This window comes from Protopterus annectens, chromosome 7.part0 (genome assembly GCF_019279795.1).
Source record: "Protopterus annectens isolate FY-2018-M chromosome 7.part0, PAN1.0, whole genome shotgun sequence".
NCBI lineage: Eukaryota > Metazoa > Chordata > Ceratodontiformes > Protopteridae > Protopterus > Protopterus annectens.
In genome coordinates this window covers 1,521,697,534-1,521,724,317 of record NC_056739.1, presented here as the reverse complement: position 1 = coordinate 1,521,724,317, position 26,784 = coordinate 1,521,697,534, and positions in this window count along the sequence as shown.

Below are 26,784 nucleotides of genomic sequence, written 5' to 3'. Positions count from 1 at the left end.
TATGATTGGAGGAACTCCCTGGTCAGCCTCAGTAAGAAGCTGAGATCCCTCATAAAATCCTCCAAAGCTAGTTAGGAAAACAAAATCGCCACTGATTCTAAAGACAACCACAAAGCATTCTATAGCTATCTCAAGAATCTCAATGGCAACACTCAGATCTGCTCTGAGTTACAGCACAATGGCACTAAATATACAGAACCAACTGATATTGCCAACATCCTGGCAGATAGGTTCAGTGCTAACTTTACCCCCCCCCTCTCACCCCCTAATGGACCCATCTCTAGACCAGAAGAATGCAAAGTTCTTGTAATCATGGCTGCACAGGTAAAACCCACACTCTCCAAAGCCAAGAACACAGCATCCATGGGACCTGGCAACATCCCAGGCTGCTTTCTACACAAACTACAGAATGAACTGGCACCCCACCTAAGTACCATGTTCAATCATAGCCTCACCTCAGGCTTTGTGCCCACTGAATGGTGCACAGTGAAGGTTATCCCACTCCACATAGGGGGATCCACCACAGACACCAGGAACTACTACCCCATTAGCCTGACGAGCCTGGTCTGCAAGGCCATGGAATGTATCATCATGGAGCTTATAAACAAAGACATTGGTAATCTCCAAACTCTGAACCCCACACAGTTTGGGTTTGTAAAAGGCAGATCATATCTCTTAAACCTGATAGACTTCTTTGAAGCAGTCACCAAAGCTGTTGATGAGGGTAAGGTGGTTCTCTGCTCCTGCTGGTCTACTTTTGTTTTTTGTGGAAATGGTTTGGACCGTGCATAGAACTATGTTTGGTATGGTAAGGTGGTTCACACAGCCTATCTAGATCTCGCTAAGGCTTTTGACATCATCGTCCACTCTGGAATTATAAACTCACTAAACCAGGTATAAATCTCTATGTTACATGATGGGTTGCCAACTGACTCACTGATAGAACCCACACTGTGAAAGTAGCAAACTCCAAATCTGACTTCAGACAAGTGGAGTACCACAGGGTTCAGTCCTAGGTCCTCTCCCGTTTGGTATCTACTTCTCTGAAGTACAGGCTAACACAGAAGGTCTTTGGCTAATGAAGTTCGCAGATGACTGCAAACTAGGAGCCATAATCGAAACTCCTAACGATGTGTACATCCTACAAAAGGGCCTCACTGAGACAGATGCCTGGTGTCAAAAGCCATGGCCTCAAGCTCAATGCCAAAAATTGCATTGTCATCCCTTTTGATAAAAACTCTGTACCCATGAACTACCACATAGGCGGTAGTCTACTTAACACAGAAAGTTTGATAAGAGACCTTGGGACACAGGTGGACAGTAGTCTCTCCTTTGATAATCACATCGTCACAGTGGTCAGGAAATCCTTCTACGTGGCACACCTCATCACAAAAGGTTTCTCATCCAGGAAAAAAGAGGTAATTGTTCCCCTCTACTCATTACTCATTAGACCCATTATAGAGTAAAATGCCCCTTTTGGTATGTACCTCACAAGACATCTACAACAGCTGGAAAGGCCGCAGAAATACCTCACAAAGAGGATTACCGGCCTCAAACAGATGCCCTACGCAGGCCATCTCAAAAATCTCCAGATTTACTCCGTCACATATCCCATACTCAAAGGTGATCTCTGCCTAACATACAAAGCTATGTCAAACCCAGAGCTGTTGGACATGCTCCACTTAAAGAAATTCCAATCCCTCCAAGCTACACGCTCTGGGGACCTAAACCTTGTCACCACAATAAACAGAACATGCTGGAGGGATAGAATCCTGTCCCAGAGACTTCCCATACTCTGGAACAAACTACCTATCTATATCAAACAAAGCTCCTCATTAGCACTCTTCAAGAAAAATCTTGATGATTGGATAGGAAATAGGAAATTCACTAAAGGGATCACTTCTGTGGCTCTGCTCGACAGGGGCACAGGAAAATAATTTTCTAGGGTGGCAAAAGCCAGGGTACCTTTTTAGCTAGGCTTATATAGGCCCTAGGGCCAATAGCCTATTACCCACCTATGAACCTATGAAAAGGCTGAGATAACAGATTTCACTCTCACAGGGAATGCATTAACCAATAAACAGACAGCATTGTTAAACAAAATTACAGATGTGTGTCAAGTTAGGACTGACTGGTCTAAAATACAGGCATGTAAACAAAAACAAAGGGAAAGCCCTGCAGATTATTTGTGTCATCTTAAAACAGTTTTTGCTAGACATTCAAGAATACCAGACCCAGAAGAGCAAGCTAAGCCAGCTATTGCAGCAGCCTTTGTGCAGGGTCTGTAAACCCCTGTACAAAATCAAATAAAGCAAGTGCTCATAGACTGGCAAGGAAAGGACTTAGAGTCTTTATTAAAAGTGCTGCAAATCACTGTACAGAGTATCAGGAAAAACTAAGAAAGGATACTGAGGATAAGCTGTTAACTTTACAAATCAGGCAACTGGAAAATCCAAAGGGTGAGGCAGAGACAGGGGAAGGGATAGAGGAATTGCTAAAGGATTTAGCAACAGTGCTGGCTGAGAGGAACAAGGTGCAGCTGGTTGGCAACAGTGAGCTGGCAGTGCCCCTCCAGCTTCATCTAATACATCTTGCTTCAATTGTGGAGAAGCAGGACTTTGGAGAGGGGAATGCCCACACAGGCAAATGCAAAGAGTCCAAGATACATGGACTGGATGGCAACCAAATTATAATAATGCAGTTTTTCCTCCACCACCTCCTCAGATTGGAAGGAGTCTGGAAGCTCCATATTGACTAGGTCAAGGAAATAAAACAGAAGTGAATCTTAACCCTCTACTGCCAATAGATCAAAATGGACCCTACGTTTAGATGAAAATAAATTCAAAGAAAACCCCATTGCTGGTGGACACTGGAGCCACTAGGTCAGTGTTCAAAATTACTTCAGATAGTCAAATACCAGTATCAGAGCAAAATGTAATGGCAGTCAGAGTGAGAAATACTGCAGTTACATGTCCTGTTTTGGAAACCATCCCCATTTCTTTAGGTCCGATCAAAGAAAAGCATTATTTTCTTTTGAGTACCACTGCACCAGTAAATCTGCTAGGAAGAGATGTGTTATGCAAGTTGGGTTGCACTATTTACTGTACCCCACACAGGGTGTATCTGAATGTTCCATCAGAATCAGAAGGGGAAGTATTGGCAGTTTAAGCAGAAGCTGAAGAATAGCCTGTTGGAGACATACAGGCAAATGGAGAGTTACTACAACAGGTACTTATCAACTTGTGGGCTAAGTATGCAAATGAAGTAGGTATATTGAAATCAGCACAACCAGTAAAAATAAAATTAAACCCATCAAAACCTCTCCCTAGAGCTCCATAATATCCACTAAAGCCAGAAGCAGAGTAGGGAATCAAACCTGTAATTCAGTCTCTGATACAGTAAGGGATAATAATACCAGCTAAAAGCCCTTGTCATATTTCTATTCTTCCAGTGAAAAAACCAGGGAAGGATACTTACAGATTTGTACAAGACTTAAGGGCTGCAAATAATGTAGTACTGCCTACTTTTCCTGTTGCTCCAAGTCCAGCAACAATACTCAGTTGCATACCACCTACATCTAGTTACTTTTCTGTAATAGATTTATGTTTGGCATTCTTTTCTATATCTATTCACCCTGACAGTCAGTTTGTTTCCTTTTGCTTATCAGAGACAACAATATATCTAGATATGGTTGCCACAAGAATATACTGAATCTCCTTCATTATTTTCTTAAATTCTGAAAAAAGATTTGGAGAATGTGACATTTCCAGGGGGGTTCTGTGTTAGTACAATACGTAGATGATTTACTGACAGCATCAAATTCCTTTCAGCAATGTCAGCAGGATACCTTGCCTTGACTATCCTTGCATAAAAGGGACACAAAGTGTTTAGAGAAAAATTACAATTGTGGTCACCCCAGGTATGTTATCTTGGTCATTTAGTATCTCAGGGTAGCAGACAAGTGTTACCATCTCGTATTAATGCAATATCTACAGCCCCACATCAAACTACTCAGCGACAGCTTAGGTCTTTCCTAGGTATGGCAGGATACTGCAGACAGTGGATCCCTAAATACTCAGAAATTGCCAAACCTTTGACAAATCTTTTAAAGCAGGATACACCGGAGCCTCTCCTTTGGAATAGTGAAGAGGAAAATTCATTTCAGAATTTAAAACAAGCCTTAGCTACTGCCCCAGCATTAGGGTTACCAGACTATGATAAACCTTTTATTGTATTCTGTCATGAAAGAAATGGATTTGCTCAAGGAGTACTTACACAAAAAAATGGGGGATAGCTATCATCCATTAGCTTATTACAGCACGGCACGTGATTCTGTCGCAAAAGGTTTTCCACCCTATTTAAGGGCAGTTGCCGCTGCAGCCATTCTAGTTAATCTTGCACAATTGCTGGTGCTCGGACATGATCTTACAGTAGCTGTCCCTCATTCTATATCATTTCTTTTGCTGAAAATGAAAACTCAACCACTCTCGACTGCACATCTAACTAGATATGAACTTACACTTCTTTCTGATCTGTCTATTTCTCTGATCCGCTGTCCTGTTCTAAATCCTGCATCTCTGTTGCCTACTGCTGAGGATGGTGGAGTATGATTGTGTGTAACTATTTGCTTTCTCCTAGGGAGGACTTAAAGGACACTCCTATGCCCAATGCTGATCTGAACTTGTTCGTGGGAGGCTCCTGTGGAAGAAATCAAACAGTCTGCACAAAACAGACAATATTGTTGAAACAAAGATTAGAAGGTGTTCACTCTGAACAAATAGCTGAATTAGTGGCTCTGCAAAAAGCCTGTGAGTTAGCCAAAGACAAGGTGGCCAATATTTTTACAGACAGCCATTATGCCTTTGGGGTGGGTACATGATTTTGGGCAACTTTGGAAAGATAGAGGGGTTTTGACCTCTTCAGGAAATCAAATTAAAAATTTAGGGTACATAAAATCATTGTTAGATGCACTTTTGCTACCTAAGAGGCTGTCTGTAATAAAATGTTGTGCACATCAAAAAGGCTTGAATGTTGTAAAAAAGAGTAACAATTTAGCAGACCAAGCTGCTAAACAAGCAGTAATAGATTGCTGCAAAACTCTGTGTATGCTAATGATAACAAACTACAACAGTAATGATGTGTTTGATTTTGAAAAGTTGTCAGCCTTTCAAGCTGAAGCATCACAGGGAGAAGTTCTGAGGCAGCTCAAAGATGGATGTAGAAAATCCTCTGACAGCATATGGCGACATCCAGATGGCCGACTGGTGGCGCCTGCCTCTTTGGTACCTTACCTGGTAAGGGCATATCATCTACCAGCCCATACAAGTAATACAGTTTTATTTAATCAAATTACTTGAAGTTGATATGCCCCTCATGCCTCCTCTTTAATACTTCAGTATGTACGAAATTGCGGTATATGTCTAGAGTATAATGTAAGTAACCATGCCAACACTAAGGCTGCATGTTTACCTCCACCCTAGGGACCTTTTGTTAATGTACAGCTGGACTTCATCCAGATGCCTATGATTAATAATTACAATTTATTTTGGTGGTGGTATGTATATTCTCAGCATGGGTGCAAGCTTACCCTTGTCACAAAGCTGATGCAGTCACAGTTGTTAAAAAATTTCTGTATGACTATATGCCGAGATTCGGTTTACCATGTACTATCAATAGTGACCAGGGAACAAATTTTAATAATTCATTGCTTAAAGAATTATGTAAAGTTTTTAATACTAAGTTGAGTCTTCACTGTCCCACCCACTGACAGTCATCTGGATTAGTGGAAAGGGTAAACAGAACCCTTAAGAATAAAATTTCAAAAATTTGTGCTGAAGCCCACTTAAAGTGGCCTAAAGCCCTTCCCTTAGCATTAATGAGTATGAGGGCCTCACTGAATGCCACCAGGAAGTTGAGTACGTATTAAATATTAATGGGAAGACACATGGCCCTTACAGCTACTCCTCTAGTGGGAAATCTCGATTTAACTTTGTCAGAAGATGCTATGATTTCTTACTGCCACAAACTCCTTCATGTTTTGCAGCAATATCATTGAACAGTAAGAGAAGCATTACCAAAGCCTCCTGACCAACCCTGTCATCAACTACAACCGGGTGATTCGGTTTATGTAAAAATTTTCCAGAGGAAAAATGGCCTCAGCCTGAGGTGGAAGGGTCCTTTCCAGGTCCTGCTAACAACCTTGACTGCTGTTCTCTGTGCAGGAATACCAATGTGGATTCATTCATCTCATTCCAAGAAGACCTGCTGTGTGGGGACCCCAGATGAATCACCGGAGCCAACAGAGGGAGATCGAGTTGTGACAGATAACTTATCTGCCCAGTGAGAAGGTCAACTTCAGTAGCAGTCCATGATGAATCCAGTTTCAAGATACCTTTGCTTTGTTTCTGTTGCTGTTTCCTTCTATAAACTGGTCAAGAGAAAACAGTTTCTTGCTGGTTCTTCGGCAATATGCTAAAAATGTAAACAAAACAAACTGCTGGATATGTTCACATATACCTCATCATTCTAAGGCAGGGATTCATATGATTCCCATCCCTGCATCACAGGTGTCATTTGAAAAGGACCTTAATGACATCAGCTTAACCTGGCATACTGTAACTGATTTTTCAAAGGTTGTGTCTCTTCAACTTGCAACCACACATCATGGAGGCACACGTTATGCCAGAAATGGGACTGTACCAGTAGGAACAATCAAATGTAACGACACCAGGAATGAAAGTGTGTTAGACTCTTTTCACTTAAAAAGCTATGACTGGGGGCATGGCATGGGCATGATAAGTGACCATTACTACATCTGTGGTAATTGTGCCTACCCCTGGTTTCCAACAAATTGGTCTGGATGTTGCTTTGTAGGCTATATTACTCCTGCTGTTCAACATTTTGAAAACCCACCAGCAGGTAGACTGAGAAATAAGCGAGCAGTCCACTGGGCAGAGGAAGTATTTTCAAATTTTAATCCTGGGTATGGAGTGCAAAGGGCAATGCTTGAAATCACCATGCTTGCTCAAATTCTACAGGAGGTGGCCAACAAAACTTCACATCACATCAGGATGGCAAATTGAGAAATGACTGAAATGCAAACTGTGGTGTTACAGAATAGAATGGCACTTGATATAATGTTTGCTGCAAAGGGGGGGGGGGTCATGTGCCCTCATAGGGAGTCGTTGCTGTTCATATATTAGTGACTGTCATGATGAACAGGAAAAACTGGCAAATTTCATGGAGCAAAGGGCCAAAGATTTGGACAACACATCAAAACAATGGACACTTTTTGGATGGTTGGGCAGTATTTTTGGTAACATGGGAACTAGTATAATCTAGGGTATTGTCATTGTACTTATTATATCTGTAACCATTTTGGTATTTTCTATTTTGAAGGCTATAATAACAAGATGTTTTAACCTCACCTGCACATGAAATGCCACTGCATATACCAATCAATGACATTTCTATTATAACATAAGATGATTATTATGATGCAGAAGCATACTTTATCAAGTTAAGAAAATTAAAAATATAATTATACATATGGTATTACACTGATAGTGTCAAAGGGGAAACTGTTATGGAACAAGATCAGCTTATTAAAATGTATATTAATTTCAGTTTCATTAATGATACTATAATATGATTGCAAATATAATTTTTATGCAGGGCTGTGGAAAAATACAGCTTCATAAGCTAGAGCTACTGCTGTGTAGCTGTCTCAAATGCATTCTTTTAATATGTAACAAGGAAAATGTAAGTGTTGTAATCAGTCGAGGCATGTTAGCTACTGTAAAAGGAATTTGTAAGCCTGACTCCTCCAGGCTAGGAGTGCGTTGTTGCTAGGGAAGTTTTGAAACATCCAAGGTCAGAAAACAAGACCCCTTGAAAGCAGGTAGGTCATGTACAGGAAGGTGTTCACGTGGAGTCCGAGGTGAAAATCACGAGGTATTAGGACATCTGCAAAGTCTTTCATTTGACAGAGTCATTATAATGTAAGAAAACTGCATGATAAGTTTGATAAGAAAAATGTATAAAAATACAGTTTTTCTCTGTCAAGTGAGACTGATTTACCAACTGCTATGAATATTGTCTCCCAGCGCTGTAAATAAAATTTCTGTTTGCACATCCTTAAGTGTTGTTCCTGACTGAAGGCATATAAGGTAAATTCTTAATGTTATTTATTTATCACATTAACACTTGTAAATCTGAACATAAATCCCTATACTGTATGGTGGATACCTAACTGGTTGTCCTCATGTGGGTAGAGATACAGGTGCCACTTCTGAAAACAAAAACGTTACAAGTGGAGTACCACAGAGCTCAGTTTTGGGCTCTCTCCTGTTTGGCATAAATTTCTCAGACCTTCAGACCAGCACTCCTAACTACATTTGTAGAATGACTGTAAATTGGTTGTTGTTTTTCAATCTTTAACTAACTTACAATTGCTCCAACATGGGTTAGACCATGTTAACAACTGGTGCAAGGGCAATTGACTTAAATTAAATGTAGAAAAAAAGTCTGAATAGTATATTTTAATAAATAAACTACCACATAGGATATGCATCCTTCCAATTAGACCTGGTGTAAAGGATCTCGGCACTCTTGTTGACAATGTCTCCACTGTAGTTAGCCTTTTATCTGGCCAATCTAATATCCAGATGCATCTCCACTAGATCCAAAGATGTATTAATTCATATCTTATCAGACCCATTATTGAATATAATGCACCATTTGGCATGTATTTTTCTAACCATATCATACAGCTTGAGAGACCTCAGAGATTCATAACTAAAATGATCAGTGTCCTCAAAAATCTTAGCCATCAGGAGAATGGCAGTCCTTTCTCTGTTCTCATCCTCTTACAGACACATCTGTGGTGATCTGTGTCTAGCATTTTGAGCTATGAAAGATCTATACCTATTTGACCTCAGATTCCTTCACAGAACTAATGATATCTCAATTACTCGGTTAAAGGAAATAAATCTACAACAATAGATTAGCAAGACACATTGGTATGGTAAATTTATATCCCAACATATTGCTCACACATGGAAAAAATTTCCACTACATGTCAGGCAGAGTACCACCCTTGCAACCTTCATGGTAAGCCTTCATAACAAGATGGGAAGCTTCAAATTCTCCTCTGTTCTATCTTGTTCTGCCCACCTTGAAGCTACAGAAAACTTTGAATATGGCTTTTTGACTAGGCCTGAAATGGTCTACAGACTGACTGCCTAGTACTTACCAATGAACCTATGAAACACCCATATAGATAGATAGGTACCAATTAACCTATAAACACCCATACAGATAGGTAAAGAGATTAATAGTGACTGAATGACTGTGAATTTTGGTTGATTGTTCCACGTAGCAAAATGTTAAAATTTCTCATGACTGGAACATTGCATGTTTGTGGATAAGTAAGTGTGGGTTTAGGACAGCAATGCAAAAAGATTTAAGCATTCTAAAGATATCGGCATAATGGGGTTGGAGTACTTGTGCAAGTGTAGGAGGGTGAGGGTTAGGGTATGAATAAGTGAGGGCATAGTTTTAGTACAGTGTGTACATGTGTGTGTTTGCATGCCTGTGTGTGTCCAAGCTGTCTATATCACTGTCACTGTTACAGAAAGGTTGTTTTTAAAGGTAGATGCAGGGTTAGGGTTAGGATTAGGATTAAGAGGTATTAGTAAGGTGAGCAGAGAGACTTCACCCCCCCCCCCGTTCCAGCTTACTAATACCTGCTAACCCTAACCATGCCTCTAATGATAACTCTGCACCTTACCTTCAAAAGAAAACTTTCTGTAACCTGAACATTATTCAAACAAATTTAAGCTGACTATGTCCTAGGGTTTTGGTGTTCCATTCGCAAGTGGAAACCAATTCCTTTTGTGAATGGTTTTTGCTTCACTGTTTTAAATTTTTCAATATGTTGAATTTCGGAATGCTGTCTTCAATAACTTCTGTTCTGATGCCTTTGCATTCTATGTCAGGGCAAGTTACCTGACAGTGTAAAAACGTTGCTCTAGGTGATTTGGTCACACTGACTAATGTCACCATAAAATGGGCATGTGTATTTGCTAATGATAAATAAGTTAGGGACCTGGCCTACTCCAACCTATGCCAACAGACCTATGGTAATGGTGGGAGTGGGTCTATGTGCCCCTATTGGCCAGTGTGTAACTGCATTAAAGTCCAATAGTCATGGGTCAATGTGCTAAAGGCCTGCTGGTGTCCAGTTGCCAAGCTTGGGTTACCAGGGATAGATTTGTTCAGTGAAATCTAGAAAAAAATGAATCTGCCAAACATGAACTAAGGATTGCTGCAATCAATAAAGGTTCACTGACTAGATGCAGCTTGGAAGTGGATGACATAATGATAAGGAGGAGACTGGACATCCTCTGCATCCAGAAGAAAAAAATGGAAGTACAGTGCAGCAAAGCCAATTAGCTTGGGATCCAGAGTCTACCTCTCTGGCAGGACAAACTTTTGATGAGGGAGAGGCTTAAGAAGACAGTGAGGGATGTCATCAGAATTAGTGAAAGGCTCATGGCAGTCAGACTGCAGTGCAAGGACAACTCAGTATTCATGAAGTCAGCCAAGTCCTACAGCAGGGTTGTGACAGCAAGGAAAAGAGTACATTCAAGCAGCATCTGTAGGACCTGAGAGATACAGGACAACAAAAACTGGTGTTGATAATGGGGAACCTGAATATATATACTGGGACAGACAGAAGAGGGTATGACGACTGTATGGGTCCATATGAGTGAGACAAAAGAAATAAAGTACGAGAGGCCATTCTAGACTTCTGTTTTGCAAATGGCTTGATGGTGGCCAGCACATGGTTTAGCAACAGAGAGAGAGAGAGAATTGTAAGAACACATAGAAGAGTGGTCAATATGCAACTCAGGTAGACATCCTCCAAGGAAGGAAATGGCTTTGGTGTAAAACAGTCATCCCACAACATAAACCAATGGTTGCCACAATCAGCTGTGAGCAGTGGTCAGAGAAGGATCTAAGATCAACAGAGACTAGGCTGAAGTTGTAGAAGTTAACTGGAAAGTAAGCACAAGAGTTCAAGTAACTTCTCAGGGCTTTAGTACCTCAGGAAGTGAAGGAAATAGGTAGAGATGAAGAAGAATGATGTAATGTCAAAACAGCATGGGTGAGGCCTATAGAACAGATACACATCCAAGTCTAGTATGGAAATGAAATGCATAGGGAAAGGTGGTGGCGGAATCTGGATGTCCAGGATGTCATCAAAAGAAAGGAGAGAGAAAAAAATGGGAGACAGAACAGATGGATTAGGCTAAAATGAAATACTGGTTGGCTAGCAAAGTGGCAAAAACAGCAGTTGAAATAACAAAAGAACAAGGCATCACAGGCACTCTATCAGCTTCTGGAAAGTGACTCAGTAGGTGGCACAAAGAAACTCTATACGATTGCAAGGAGAAGACAGAAAGATAAAGAAGATAGTCATCTGACACCCTTCTTAATCGATGCCAGCAACAACCTGCTCAGCAATCCACAGGACAAAAAACCCACAATGAAAGAAGAAAAGGAACAACCTGGGACGACCAACCAATGCCAGCCAATATATGATGCGGATATCCCACCTCTGGGCCAGTAATCATGGAAACTCAATCCTCACCACTGGCACCAGTGGGGAGATGTTCACTTGGAGGATAACAGGTACACACACAGTATTTCCAGATGCAGCTCTCTGCATCAAGTGCAATTAAGTACAATTTCCCCTTAAGAGGACACAGGAAGCACAGTCAGTCTGGGGCTGGTTCTTCTCTCTCCAGACTCCCCACTGGCACAGCTATAGAATTCAGTCCTTAGCCAGGGTTCCAAGCCAAGTCCTCCAACACTCTGTCCAAACAGTGCTTTGTGTCCCTGCCCAAGTAGCTGACACACACACTCTGAGATTTGATTTGCAAACATACACATACTCACACACACACACCTGAGAGAGCCCCCCCCTTGCCCAGACTATAATGTAGTTACTGCTGCCACCAGAACCCATTGACAGCTACTTTAAGGCCATTAACATAGTGTGCCCAATTTTAATGTGTAATATTAATATTAATACAAATGGTAGTTTGACCAAGAGCAAGGCTGTTAGCAGTGGTCCACACAGTGTCACCAAATAAATATGCTAGTACCCTCAAAACTTAAACATCACTACAAACTTCAGCCACAATGAAAGGTTTAAATATATTAAATAATAAAAGAACAAGACAATACTAAATATATATTCACAGAGACATCTGAGTTCAAAATCACAGAAAATATTTAAAACAACACTGAAGGACTGTCTCAAACAAATAAAGAAAAATAATATCTAAACTAAGCTTCACTATATTCCTGACTGAATCTAAGAGAATTATACTATTCCCTAGTAACTTATTAATGGAGCAAGACAGATGATGTGGTAAATGATTCTTCTTGTTGTAAGATCCAAGATAGACTACAAAATGCCCTGTCTCTCTAAGAGACTTCTCAAAAATATCTAAAATATTACTTCTGGGATAGCTTGCAGAATGACATCACCTCTTGTCCTCTGACTTCTAGTTCCTAGGCAAAATCCCGATTGCTGGCAAAACTTAGCAACTACCTGTAAAAATAGACATATAAGGTCTCTTGCTCAGATCTTTGGCAGGTGCTGGAAGTCATAAAACAATTGCATGCTCCCACACTTTCAGGTAGTAATTAGTTCACCTCAAAGACAATACAGAAAGCTTCCTAGTACAGACTTTGTGTCTCTGGCAGCATTGAAACCTGTGAGAAAGCATCTTTATGGCCTAGCCTATAACAGGATTTAATGTCAGATAGTTATCTAAAGTTTGCTGGACTGAGGTTAATCCCCCAGTTTCCTCTGTTTGTCGATACATTTACACAGTTACAATAGTGCATGTTCATTTCTGTCTTTCAGTAGGGCACACCGTGGATCCAGTCTAAACACAAGCCTTTACAAATACCTTTTCAACACAAACATCTGTACAAAGCAGTCTGATATATACACATGACATACAGTTCTAATACGTTTGTAACACAAGCATTTTATATAAATTAGTTAGATATTCACAAATGACATATAATTATTTACAAAATTCCAGCTAGCTGTGCTGGCAGTATCTCATTTTGTCACACTTCTACCCCCCCCCCTCATTCAAAGATGCAAGCTAGTTTTTCAAATGACCCTTGAAAAACATTGCTTGAGAGGGATGAGCCTGTCTGGGAATACATTACCCTATACGCTGTCCTGAGATTCCAGCTGCCTTGGCATTGCTGACCCCAGTCCATTGCTACACTGTCATATCATATGCCTGCAAGCCAAGACTCCACAACAGTAATTTGAGATTTGCTGGCTGGCTTGCTGTAGCCATAGTGCCCCCAGACTCCTCCTACCTTCTACTGCACATACTTAGCACCAGGACCTCCCTATCATGGCAATGTTTCAATGTTTCATGCTGTTAACGTGGTACAATTTCTGCCCCTGTCTCCTGCCTAGCAGTTCTCCTATGTAGTTAACAGCACTGACCTTTTCCACTTTCAAGAGTCCCTCCCAAGCTGCCTGCAGCTTATTGTGCGTAACAGGAATGAGAAACATAACCTGCTGCCCCACAACATATTTTCTGGGTTGAGCATTTCTGTCATACCAGACCCTTTTCTGCTGTTGGGCTCCTGCCAGGTTCTTATGGTCCAAGCCCATGAGTTCCCTGAGCTTTGTCTTGAGGTTTAGGACAAATGCCACCACAGACTTCTTATGGGATTCACATTCACTCTCCTACTGATCATGAATCAAATCAAGAGGTCCCATCACCTTATGCCCATACAGCAAACTCAAAGGATAAAAACCTGTGGATTCCTGGGGCACCTCTCTGTAAGCAAACAGATGGGGTAAATATTTGTCCCACTTCCTCTTAAACTGGTCTGCAAATGCCCACAGCAAGGTCTTTAGTGTAAGTGTTTAATCTCTTTACCAGACCATTAGTCTGGGGGTGGCCTTTAGGTGCTTCACCCCACAGTGCTTCCACAGACAAGCCAACAGGTCTGACATGAAATTGGCACCTCTGACAGTCAGTATTTCTTTTGAGAAACCTACCCTGCTGAAAATCTCTAACAAAGCACTTGCCACCTTTTCTGCCTCAATGGAGGACAAAGCCACCACCTCAGGGTATCTGGTAGCATAATTTACTACCACTAAGATATAATTCTTCTCTGTGGAACTTGAGGTACTCAAAGGCCCCACAACATCCAAAGCTACACTCTGAAATGGCTCCTCAATCACAGGCAAGGGCATCAAAGGAGCTTTGACCTTGTCTCCTGCCTTGCCTACTTTTTGGCACTGCTCATAGGTCTTTCAGCACCCTGTTACAGCCCTGGAAATCCCAGGCCAATAAAAGTTCTGCATATTACGTCTCTTGGTACACGTTATGCCCATATGACCTGCAAAGGGTATGCCATGGGCTATGGCTAGAAGTGCCAGATGGTAGGCTGTGGACAGTACAAACTACTGTATTACCTCACCTTCAAGCCCTCCCTCCGGGGTACACTCTCTATACAGTAACCCTTTGTTCCAGTATACAGGTTCATAGGTGTGTACTAGGCTAATGGCCCTAGAATCTTTACAAGCCTAGCCAATAGAAGTGCCCTGGCATCATGCCACCCAACGTTAGTCCCCACTGCCTCTATCAAGTAGAGCCACTGGAGTGATCCCAGGGTGAACTTTCTATTACCCATCCACTCATCAAGATTTCTCTTGAAGAAGGTCAGCGAGGTGCTCTGCTTGACATATATGGGAAGTCTATTCCAGTGCATGGGCAGTCTCTGGGTGAGGAACCTATCCCTCCAGCATGTTCTGGTGATTGTGGTAATGAGGCTGAAGTCTCTGGAGCATGTGCTGTGGGGGGATTGGGATTTCTTTAGATGTAGCATTTCTAACAGAGCTGGGTCAGGCATGGGTTTGTAAGTCAAGCAGAGATCGCCTCTAAGAAGGTGATATGAGACAGAGAATAGCTGGAGTCTTTAGAGTCTGCCCGTGTAGGACATCTGTTTAATGCCTATGATCCTCTTCATGAGGTACATCTGTGGCCTTTCTAGCTGTTGCAATTGTCTAGTGAGGTACATGCTAAATGGGGCATTATACTCGATGACTGGTCTAATAATGGAAGAGTAGAGAGAGACGATGACCTCTTTCTTCCTGGATGCAAAACCCTTGGTAATGAGATGTGCCACATAGAAGGAATTTCTGACCACAGTAGCAATGTGGTGGTTGAAGGAGAGGTTGCTGTCAACCTGCGTCCCCAGATCTCTTATAATGCCTTCAGTATTCAGTGGGCTCCCACTGAAGTGGTAATTAGTGGGAACTGAGTTTTTACCAAAGGGGATGATGAAGCACTTTTTGGTGTTAAGCTTAAGGCCATGGCTTCTACACCAGTCATTGGTCTCAGTGAGGCCTTTCTGTAGGATGTCTGCATCACTGTTAATAAAGGCTCCCAGCTTGCAGTTGTCTGTGAACTTGGTCAGACAGAGTCCCTTGGTGTTGGCCTGGACTTCTGAGAAGTAGATGCTGAACAGCAGAGGACCCAGGACCAATCCCTGTGGGACTCCACTCATGACTTGTCAGCAGTCTGACTTGGAGTCCGCTACTTTCACACTGCGTGTTCTATCTGTGAGCTGATTTGCAACCCACCTAGTGATATAGGGGTTGATGCCTAGTTTGGTGAGTTTATCAATAATTCCCGAGTGAGGAATAGTATCAAAGGCCTTGGCCAGATCAAGTTGGCTGTATGCACTGCCTTACCTTCATCCACAGCCCTGGTGACTGACTCAAAGAAGTCAAACAGGTTGAACAGGCATGATCTCCCTTTTACAAAGCCAAATTGCGTGGGATCTAGAGTTTGGAGATTTCCTATATCTTTGTTAATCAGGTTCATGATTATGCACTCCATAGCTTTACATATCAGACTCATCAGACTAATGGGGCAATAATTACAAGGGTCTGTAGTCGCTCCCCCTTTATGGACAGGGATGAGTGTAGCAGTGTGCCAATTGGTAAGGACAAAGCCTGAGGTGAGGCTGTGACTGAACAGGGCACAGATTCCCTTTTTCCTGGAGAATCAGGTGCCTCCCTAGGTACCTCCTTCAAGCCTTGTAATGGAGGGTCTTTGAGCTGAGCCTGTCTGAACTTTCTCTTTGTAACCCTTTCAGCTCCCCTTCCACAGGAAGTATGGTATCCTCCGACAGTGGTGCCAATTACTACTCACCTCTGCCGTTGCAGTCACTCTGTCCACAGGAACATTAGTACCCACTAGCAGCTATGGCTAACCTTCATTCTCACTGCTGGTCTGTCTGGGTCCTCCCCAGGTTACCAGACCCACATGCCTGTGTCCAAGCTTGACTGCATGCACATAAGGTACTGCATTATCAAAATCATTCCCTATCAGGACATCTGCAGGGATATTCTCAAACACACTTACTTTCTTGCTTCCTTTTCCACCCTCCCAGTCAAGGTGAACCCTAGCCAAAAGTATCTGGAATGGAATCCCACCTACAGCTCTGACTGGAGAAGACTGCCCAAGCAAGTAGTACTCCTCTTTGACCATTACAATCTTCACAATGGTTAGGTCAGGGGCTGTGTCTATCTTAGCTATAGCCTGTTTCCCATCTACTAAGAAAGGATATAACTCTTGTGGTAGTTTGGTATCCTTGTGGTCTCCAGACAACTTACGACTGACATTCTGTTATTCCCACTTGTTTGCTTCCCCACCTTGCCTCTGTGGACATCTATATGCTACATGGCCCCACTGGTTACATTTAAAACATTTAACTATTGATCCTGGCCATATACCTGAACTAGTGGCTTCCCCTGTTACTGTTGGACTCTGTCCGGGTGGTTTAGGCTGCCAACCATGGGGTCCCTTACACCCATGTGCAGTACTGGGTATCCCTTTCCTGTGCAGTGATGCCCTGCCTGCTAGGTATAGGTCTCTTTTTTTCCCCAACTGATCTGCTGTGTTGCATTCTCTATCTGCCAACCAGATTATTATGTCCTCAGACAAAGTGCTAAGGGCTTGTTCCCTCCCCAAAATGTCTGCCAGACCTTCAAAAGTGGTGACCTGACACCCACTCACCCACGTATGAAAATGAGTGCTTAACTCAGCAATATAATCACACACACTTTCATCTACCCTGTGTCTATACTCACAAAACTTTCTTCTATAAGCTTCAGGTGTTAACAAAGCATTCCAATAAACAATTTTTAACTGTATTTTTTTGTGTCTTTCGACATTTCCCGGTTAGGGGTCGCCACAGCGGAACTCCGGTCAGCTAATGATTGGCAGTTGATTTTTACGTGCCGAGTTACCAGCCCTGATGCACAACCTTCAACGAAGGTGCGCCCATTCATGCATGTCTCCACGTAGAAGATGCTCTAGCTGAGAATCGAACCGGACAGCGTCTTACTGTGAGGCGACAATGCTACCGCAGCACCACCACTTAACTGTATTATAATTTAAGAAATCAGTATTAGACAATTTAGAAACAGCAGTTACAACTTTACCATGGAGTAAGGGGGTCAGGAATCACACCCAGAGCCCATGATCATTATACTGTTTACATACCCTTTCAAACATATGAATAAAACTACCAAAATTATCAACCTCGGCAAATTGTGGAAGAAACTTACTGACCTTTATTGCTTCTGGGGCTCAGTTACTAGCTTCCCGGTTACTGCCATGACCCTGGGGAACAGTCAGCATTTCCTTTTCATGTTGCCTCTGTTTCTCATTTTCTTCAGCATCCAGACATCTCAGTCGCTCTGCTGATTCTAATGCCATCTGTTTCTCCTTTTGTTCAGCTGCCAACATCGCAGTCTCTCTGCTGATTCTAGTTCCAAATGTTTGGCCTCCAGTTCAAGTCTCTTTAATGCAAGACAGACTTTTTAAGTCATCTGACAAAAAACTGAACTGTCCATTTTCTGAGAGATGTACATCCCCAAGGCTAGTCTGGCTATCCTCCTGGTTGCTGGTCTGTGATGCTGTTGTGGCTAATGTTGCAATCATTTCTGCTTTAGTCAGATTGGCGTACACCAGTCGTTTGGTTTGGCATATCTCAACCAACTGGCTTCTTGTCAGCTTGCCATAATCCTCTGCTGACATCCTTGCCTGCTCTCCCTGACCAAGCTAACAAAAAATAAATAAAACTATGAAACTCTGAACGTCTACTGCATGGCTGCTTGAGATTACAAACATCTTCTTTATTGACCACTGTTTACAGAATATAAGAGTTTAATATCCACACCACTAAATCTCAAAATGTGATGTGGTGATCTGACCACTGCCAGCCAATATGTGATGTGGATATCCCATCACTGCCCACCAATACTTGACATGAATATCTCAGCCTCTGGGCCAGTAATCAAGGAGCCTCAATCCTCACCATCTGCACCTATGAGGGACGTTCACTGGGAGGATAACAAATACACACACAGTATTTCCAGATGCAGCTCTATGCATCAAATGCAATTAAGCATAATTTCCCTTAAGAGGACACTGGGAACACAGTCAGTCCGGTGCTGGTGCCTCTCTCTCCAGATCCCCCAATAAGACTCCCTACTGGCACAGCTATAGAGATGAGTCCTTAGCCAGGGTTCCAAGCCAAGTCCTCAAACACTCGCTCTGTCTAACCATTGCTTTGTGTCCCTGCCCAAGTAGCTGACACATACACTCTGAAATTTGATTTACACACACACACACACACACACACACACACACACACACACACACACACACACACACACACACACACAGACACACACCTGAGAGAGGTGGGCACAGGTTTACTAGCTATGCGCCGTCTCGCCCAGACTATAAGGTAGTTACCACTGCCACCAGAACCCCTTGACAGCTACTTTAAGGCCCTTAACAAGGGGTGTCATCTTACTGTGCAATATTAATATTAATACAAATGGTAGTTTGACCAAGAGCAAGGCTGTTGAGTGGCCTGCATAGTGTCACCAAACAAATAAGCACATAGTCTCAAAACTTAAATATCTCTACAAAGATCAGCCACAATAAAAGGTTTAAATATATTTAATAATAAATAAAAAAGTCAATACTAAATATATATTTACAGTGACATCAGAGTTTGAAATCACAAGAAATATTCAAAACAACATTGAAGGGCAGTCTCAAACAAATAAAGAAAAATAATATCTAAACTAAGCATCATTACATGAATCTAACTGAATTATATTATTTCCTAATAACTTACTAATAGAGCAAGGCAGATGATGTAGTGAATGGTTCTTCTTGCCTTCAGGTCCAAGACAGAATACAGAATGCTCTGTTTCTCTAACAGACTTCTCAAAAAATATCTAAAATATTACTGCTGCGATAGCTTGCAGAATGACATCACTTCTTGTCATCTGACTTCTAGTTCCCAGGCAAAACCCCATTGCTGGCAGGACTTAGCACCTACCTGTAAAAATATGCATACAAGGGCTTTTGCTCAGATCTTTGGCAGATGCTGGAAGTCATAAAATAATTGCATACCTCTGCACTTCCAGGCAGTAATTAGTTCACCCCAAAGACACTACAGAAAGCTTCCTAATACAGATGCGTGTCTCTGGCGGCATTGAAACCTGTGACATAGCATCTGTATGGCCTTGCCTATAAAGCACTTTAATTTCAAATATTCTTCTAAGGTTTGCTGCATTGAGGTTAACACTCAAGTTTCCTCTGTTACAACAGTTACATTTAAACAGTTAGAATAGTGTACGTACATTTCTGTTCTCTTCCAGTAAGGCACGCCCTGGATATATTTAAACACAAGCACTTTACAAATACTTTTTCAACACAAACATCTGTACAAAGCAGTTTGATATATACAAGGCATACAGTTCTAATACATTTGTAACACAAGCATCTTATATAAATTAGTTTGATATTCACAAATGACAAATAATTATTTACAAACTTCCTGCTAGCTGTGCTGGCAGTACCTCCTTTTGACACAGACCCCCACCCTGGAAGAAGTAAGAACAGCACTAAGGAAAATTAAACCAGGGAAAGCAGCAGTTTCAGATAAGGTCACTGCATAAATGATCAAGATATTGGGTGATTTGACAAAGAAATGGCTCCTGAGGGTACTCATAGCAGTACAGAGAGAAAGGTGTATCCCAGATGACTGAAGAATAAGAATACTAGTGTCACTATACACTATACAAAGGGGATATTCACAACAGTGAGCAGTAAAGAGGTATCAAAACTCACTTAACACTGCATGAAAGGTCTGGAGAACATGACTGATAAACAAATATGCAGCGTAGTAGAAACTACAATGGAAGACGAGTAGTAATGATTCAAATGCTTGCAGTGAGATGGACAGTTGAGAAGACTGTAATGATGAGAAAAGAATGCATCTTGGCATTCCTAAACTTGAAGAAAGCATATGGCAATGTCCCAAGAAAGGTGATTTGGGTAGTCCTGCAATAGTTCAAAGTCCAGGAACCACTGGTAGAATTAGACTAGCATTGGATTCATAGATGGGTTCCCAGTGGGAGTAGTGTGCATCAGGGTTCTGCTCTGAACCCATCACTGTTCATACCGGTGATGGACTACATTAGCAAATAGGTCGGAGAGGCGAGCTCAACAAAGTTGCTGTATGCAGCAATGTGGCATTAAATGCAGACTTGGAATAGGTGAACAGAATGTAAAACTAAGGGCATATGGGATGAAAGTAAAGATGTAACAGTTGTAATGTAAAATGGCAGCAAATAGCAGAAATCAGAAGGATCTGAGAAATGAGATACAAGAGAAATGAGATACAAGGGAAAATAGTGTAACAAGTTAACAGCTTCAAGTACCTCAGAGGGGTGGGCAGAGGAGAAGGAAATCTGAATCAGGAAGTCAAAGCTGTAATCATAGGGGCTGCAGCCAACTAGTAAAGAGTGGCAGCAAAGAGATGAATGCATTTTGTGAGAACAGACCAGTGACATTCAAGAATGACTGTCAAAGAAGGTTGGGGAGTGATACTGAATCAAGAGAGATGGTGACAGTTCATACGCTACCCCAGTTCCATGTAGAAAATGAGGAAAAGGGGATGATGGTGAATTCAATATATACTCATAAATATGTATGTGTGTGTGCGTTTTTATATATATATATATATATATATATATATATATATATATATATACACACACACACACACACACACACACACACACACACACACACACACACACACACACACACACACACGTTAATATGCCAGGTTTTTGTGATATAAAAAATGAGACTGCAATAAATCATTTCAAAACATTTCCCACCTTTAATGTGACCTATAACCTGTACAATTCAATTGGAAAACAAACAAATCTCTTAGGGAAAAAAATATAAAAAAATAAACAAAAGTACAATAAGTTGGTTGCATAAGTGTGCACACACCCTTAAACTAATACTTTGTTGAAGCACCTCTTGATTTAATTACAGCATTCAGGCTTCTTGGGTACACACCTACCATCAATTAAAGAGACTCTGATTAACCCCAAATAAAGTTCAGTTGTCCTAGTAGGATTTTCCTGACATTTACTGAGTTGCCTGCTACAGAAAAGACATGGTTCACAAAGAGCTTACAAAGCATCAAATGGATCTCATTGTTGAAAGGTTATCAGTCAGGAGAAGGGTACAAAAAATTTCCATAGCATTGGATATACCATGGAACACAGTGACGACAGTCATCAAAAAGTGCAGAAAATATGGGACAACAGTGACATTGCAAAGAACTGGATGTCCCACCAAAATTGATGAAAAGACAAGATGAGAACTGGTCAGGGAGGCTGCCAAGAGACCTACAGCAACACTGAATGAGCTGCAGGAATCTCTAGCAAGTACTAGTTGTGTACTACATGTGACAACAATCTCCTGTATTATCCATATGTCTGGGCTATGGGGTAGGGTTGCAAGACGGAAGCCTTTTTTTTAAACAGAAAAACATCGAGGCCCAGCTAAAATTTGCAAAACAATAAATCAAGCCTCCCAAAAGCACGTGGGAAAATTTGTTATGGTCTGATGAGACCAAGGTTGAACTTTTTGGCCACAATTCCAAAAGGTACGTTTGGCGCAAAAACAACACTTTGCATCCCCAAAAGAACAACATCCCCACGGTGAAGCATGGTGGCGGCAATATCATGCTTTGGGGTTGCTTTTCATCAACTGGAACTGGGAATTTAGTCAAGGTGGAGGGAATTATGAACCATTCCAAATACCAGTCACTTTTGTGAGGAAGAGGAAGAGGAATTTCACCGTTCCATATGATAATGACCTCAAGCATACATCCAAATCAACAAAAGAATGGCTTCAACAGAAGAAAATTAAGGTTTTGGAATGGTCTAGCCAGAGACCAGACCTAAATCCAATAGAAAATCTGTGGGGTGACATGAAGAGGGCTGTGCACAAGAGATGCCCTCTCAATCTGACAGATTTGTAGTGCTTTTGCAAGGAAGAGTGGGCAAATATTGCCAAGTCAAGATGTGCCATGCTGATAGACTCCTACCCAAGAAGACTGAATGCTGTAATTAAATCAAAAGGCGCTTCAACAAAGTAATAGTTTAAGGGTGTGCACACTTATGCAACCAGCTTATTGTATGTTTTTATTTTTTTATATTGTTTCCCCTAACAGACTTGGTTGTTTTTCAATTGAATTGTACAAGTTATAGGTCACATTAAAGGTGGGAAAAGCTTTGAAATGATTTATTGTGGGCTCATTTTTTTTATATCACAAAAATTTGGCATTTTAACAGGGGTGTATAAACTTTTTATATCCACTATATATACACATACACACACACGTTATTATATAACCGATTATCATCCACACAAGATTGAAAACCAAAATACCAATGCAAAACTACACATGATCAAAGACATAAACCTGTGACATTCAAATAACAAAATATTATTATTTGCAGGATGGCAAACCCCCCAGAACACTCCACAACCCTTCGTACTTCCATGTACCAACTCTGCAACTGCACAATAACATGAAAATGGCTTAATCCTCCAAGAACGGTCGATACACACACACACACACACACACACACAGATGTACACATATAAAATGAGTTTTTTTTTTGCTCATATTTGTACACATATTCATAAAAATGCACCCTGCCCAACTTTTACTTTAAATGTCTTGTACGTCTTTAATTATCTTGTATGTGTCTAGTGCTCTACTCAGTAAGAATTTTCTGTAATATATTAGATTTTACTGCACATCTGTAATAGTTATTCTACACTGAATGAAACTTTTCTCCCTGGACCTGCAGGGTAAATAGGCACTATCTAATTAAGAATCATGTTTAACAAACCAACCAACCAAATAAATAAATGAAACATGTAATGAGGTAGAATGTAAAGAAACCTTCTAATATGTTATGTTTTATATGTTCATGCATTCATAGGATGTTACTAGGCTTGCAGCCCTACAGCCTTTACAAGCCTAGCCATGTTAATCCCAAGTATATCCATTTGTTCTTTTTGGGTAGTTTGCAGAACACATTTATGAACAGAGCGGGTCTGTAATCAACACTGACTTGACTACCCCTGTCCATGTGGGAAATGGGTACCACCCCAGGGGTGGATTTGCTGTCTCCCATCCAGTTATCTAGGTTGTGTTTAAATAGGGTCAGTGAGGAGCTCTGTTTCACGTGAATAGGAAGTCTATTCCAGAGAAGCAACAGTCTCTGGGAGACATATCTGTCTCTGGAGCATAGCCTGTTAATGTCACAAGCTAGGCTAAGATCCCTACAGTGAGTGACTATTGTGCCATTTGACTAGCAAATATGCATTTCCATTAGGGCAGGGTTGGAGATTGCCCTATAGGCCTGGCACAAGTCACCTCTCAGCAGCCTATAAGATACAGAGTAAAGTGACAGGGCTTTTAGCCTATCCATGTAGGTCATGGTCTGGAGTCCATGTATTTTCTTAGTGAGAAATCTCTGAGGTTTCTCCAGCTGCTGCAGGTGTCTGGTGAGGTACATGCAAAAGGGTGCATTATACTCTATTAGTGGTCTGATAAGGGTCGAGTACAGTCAAGTTACAACATCCCTTGACCTGGATGCTATGTCCTTGTTTATGAGATGCACAAAGTAGAAGGCTTTCCTTAACACTGTGGAAACTTGGTGGTCAAAGTTCAGATTGCTATCAACCTGTGTTCCATGTCTCAGAATTCCATTTTACCAAAGGGAATAATAATGCATTTTTTTTTCCATTGCGTTTTGGACCATGGCTTTGGCATCAGTCATGTGTTTGTGTTAGCCCTTCCTGTAATATGTTTAAGAAAAGTGAGATTATTTAAAGGTTAGGGTTACACAGTACTGGGACAGCTGCATTCCACATAGTTATCTTAACTAGTCCAGCATATTAGCCCTAGTGTTTCTGTTGTCCTTCTCCTGCTGAAGTGTCCATGTGCAACTTCACTGGAGGTTTGTTATATAAAGAGAGAGCCAGCCAGTCCTCCAGCTAGCCCATCACCAGCTGGAATCCCTTACTGTAGCTCAATTGTGAAGTTTGCTTTGCATACTACTTGGTTAACTGGCTTTTGTAAAGCACATGGTGCTACTGTAGACAACCGGTATGCAGAACATCTCCATAATGAATCATATTAATAAATTACTTTGGTGCTCTACATGTAGGGATGGCATGCCAGAGCAGAACACCAGTAGAGATATGTGAACAGCTGGACTAGACAGGGAGTTCTGGTGAACAACAGGCATTAATTTAAAGGATAAAAGAGCAGGACACCATAAGTTGTGTGTAGTAAGCATAGTCTAATTAACCTGGAGGACATGAGTAGATTACCCCTGAACAATCAACTTTTATCTGTCTACATAGGGGGTAACAGCAGGGTGCCCTGAACAATGACTATTAAATTTAGATACAGAAGATGCAAGTGGGTTGGGTTGATAGGAAAGATGCATTGTTCAGATAACTAAGAAGTCAGAAGGATATACTCCTGAATAATAAACATTAATCTTGACAATACAGGACATGGAAGAAGGTGTCTATGAACAATGACAAAGACTTGCAACTATACAGGAGGTGGGCTGAAAGATGCCTATGGACAGCAAGCAAGCCAGCTCTGTATATGGGAAGTGAGGGGGACCTTCATCAGCAAGTATTCATCCAATTATATAAAAGGTAGGGGTGGGTGGTCCTGGGCAAGCAGCACATGTTTTTACATTACAGGACTCCTTATAAATATCTTTGAAGAGAAGGGAGCCTTTCGACTCCTTGTAGAGTGATGAGTACAGTTGTGTAAAAGCTTACCATAACAATAGATACCCTTCTCTTCATTGTTTCCATATTCATCACCTTAGGGATCGCCTGCCTAGGCTAGTCCAAAGTCTGGACAGTATACCAAAGCCTTTAGATCTTTTATGTGCCATACATCACATATCAAATATATGCTTCCAATTTAGGAAGTGTTGCGTAAAGGTGATGTACGAATGCAGTTACCCAGAACTGAATTGCTCCAGTGGAGAACAGTCTCCATAGGACAAAGGAGGATATGTGCATCCAGAAGGAGAAAATGTACACAGAAAAGCTAGACCCTTGGACAGGAGGGAAATCAAAGAAAACCCAAAGTAAAAATAGGGAGAGAGGGGAGGGAGTGAATACAGCACACAATTGTATTATGTCTTTCTGTATCACTGTTGCAGTATTCTTCACCTTAGGGACACTACAAAAGCTCATGAAAATGTTTGGGAGGAGGAAGGCTGGGAACAGCCCTCAACAAACCCATACAGAATGGCTCTAGCAAACCCTCACAATAATGATTTGCCACTGAAAAGAATCAAAGAGAATATAAGGTGAAATTTAAAAACTTAGTACAACCCTTGATGAAGCAAATGAAAAAAAAGATAAACAAATTGAAAGAACTAGTTGAGTGACTGACTAAACTGAAAAAAACACTAGGTGGGGAACTATGTAAAATGGTTAAAATGAGTAATAACTACTAAAAAGCATGAATCAGTGAGCAATGAAATAAGGCACAACATAGCAAATTAACACAAAGAAAACTTCTTAAATGAGCCAACCACTTACTTTTCCTATGCAATGAAATGTTTTTTTTTTTGTTTCTTTTCTTTTGCATCAAACAAACTTCAGCTGAAGTTTCAACAGGGCATCCATTCTTCTACTTACTCCACCATTAACCTCTTTGTCAGAAGACCGGATACACTAATCAGAGCTATAATTAGTGATGGAACAGTTGGGCTATGACTTTTTTTTTTTTTTTTGGCTTTTCGACTCAGTGTTGAGGAGGAAACATTTCATGCAACAGGTAACCCAGACATGTTTCTGAATTTACCTCTGCATGTAATATAGCAGGGAAAAAAAAACTCCATGAGGTTCAAGTTGCCATGTCTTCACTTTGCTGGAAGTAATGACATAATGTTTTTAATACATTCTTACTGAAGAGTAATAGTCTGATCTAATTAACAATGACAGTTTTAAGCATTACTGTAACCACAGAAAGAACATGCCATGTATTTAACTCACATTTTTTCAGTAAAAATTAAGAACACAAAAGTCTACTGATGAACACAGTTGTCTTCTTACTACACACTTCTCTATAGCTTTTATTGACAAAGAGTTCAAGACTATCTCCCAGATGTAATAAACTCGATCTAGGAATAGCATTATTCCTACATGGAGTTAATGGTGTCTATGTCTGCATCTCAATCTCAGCAGCACACCTTGGATA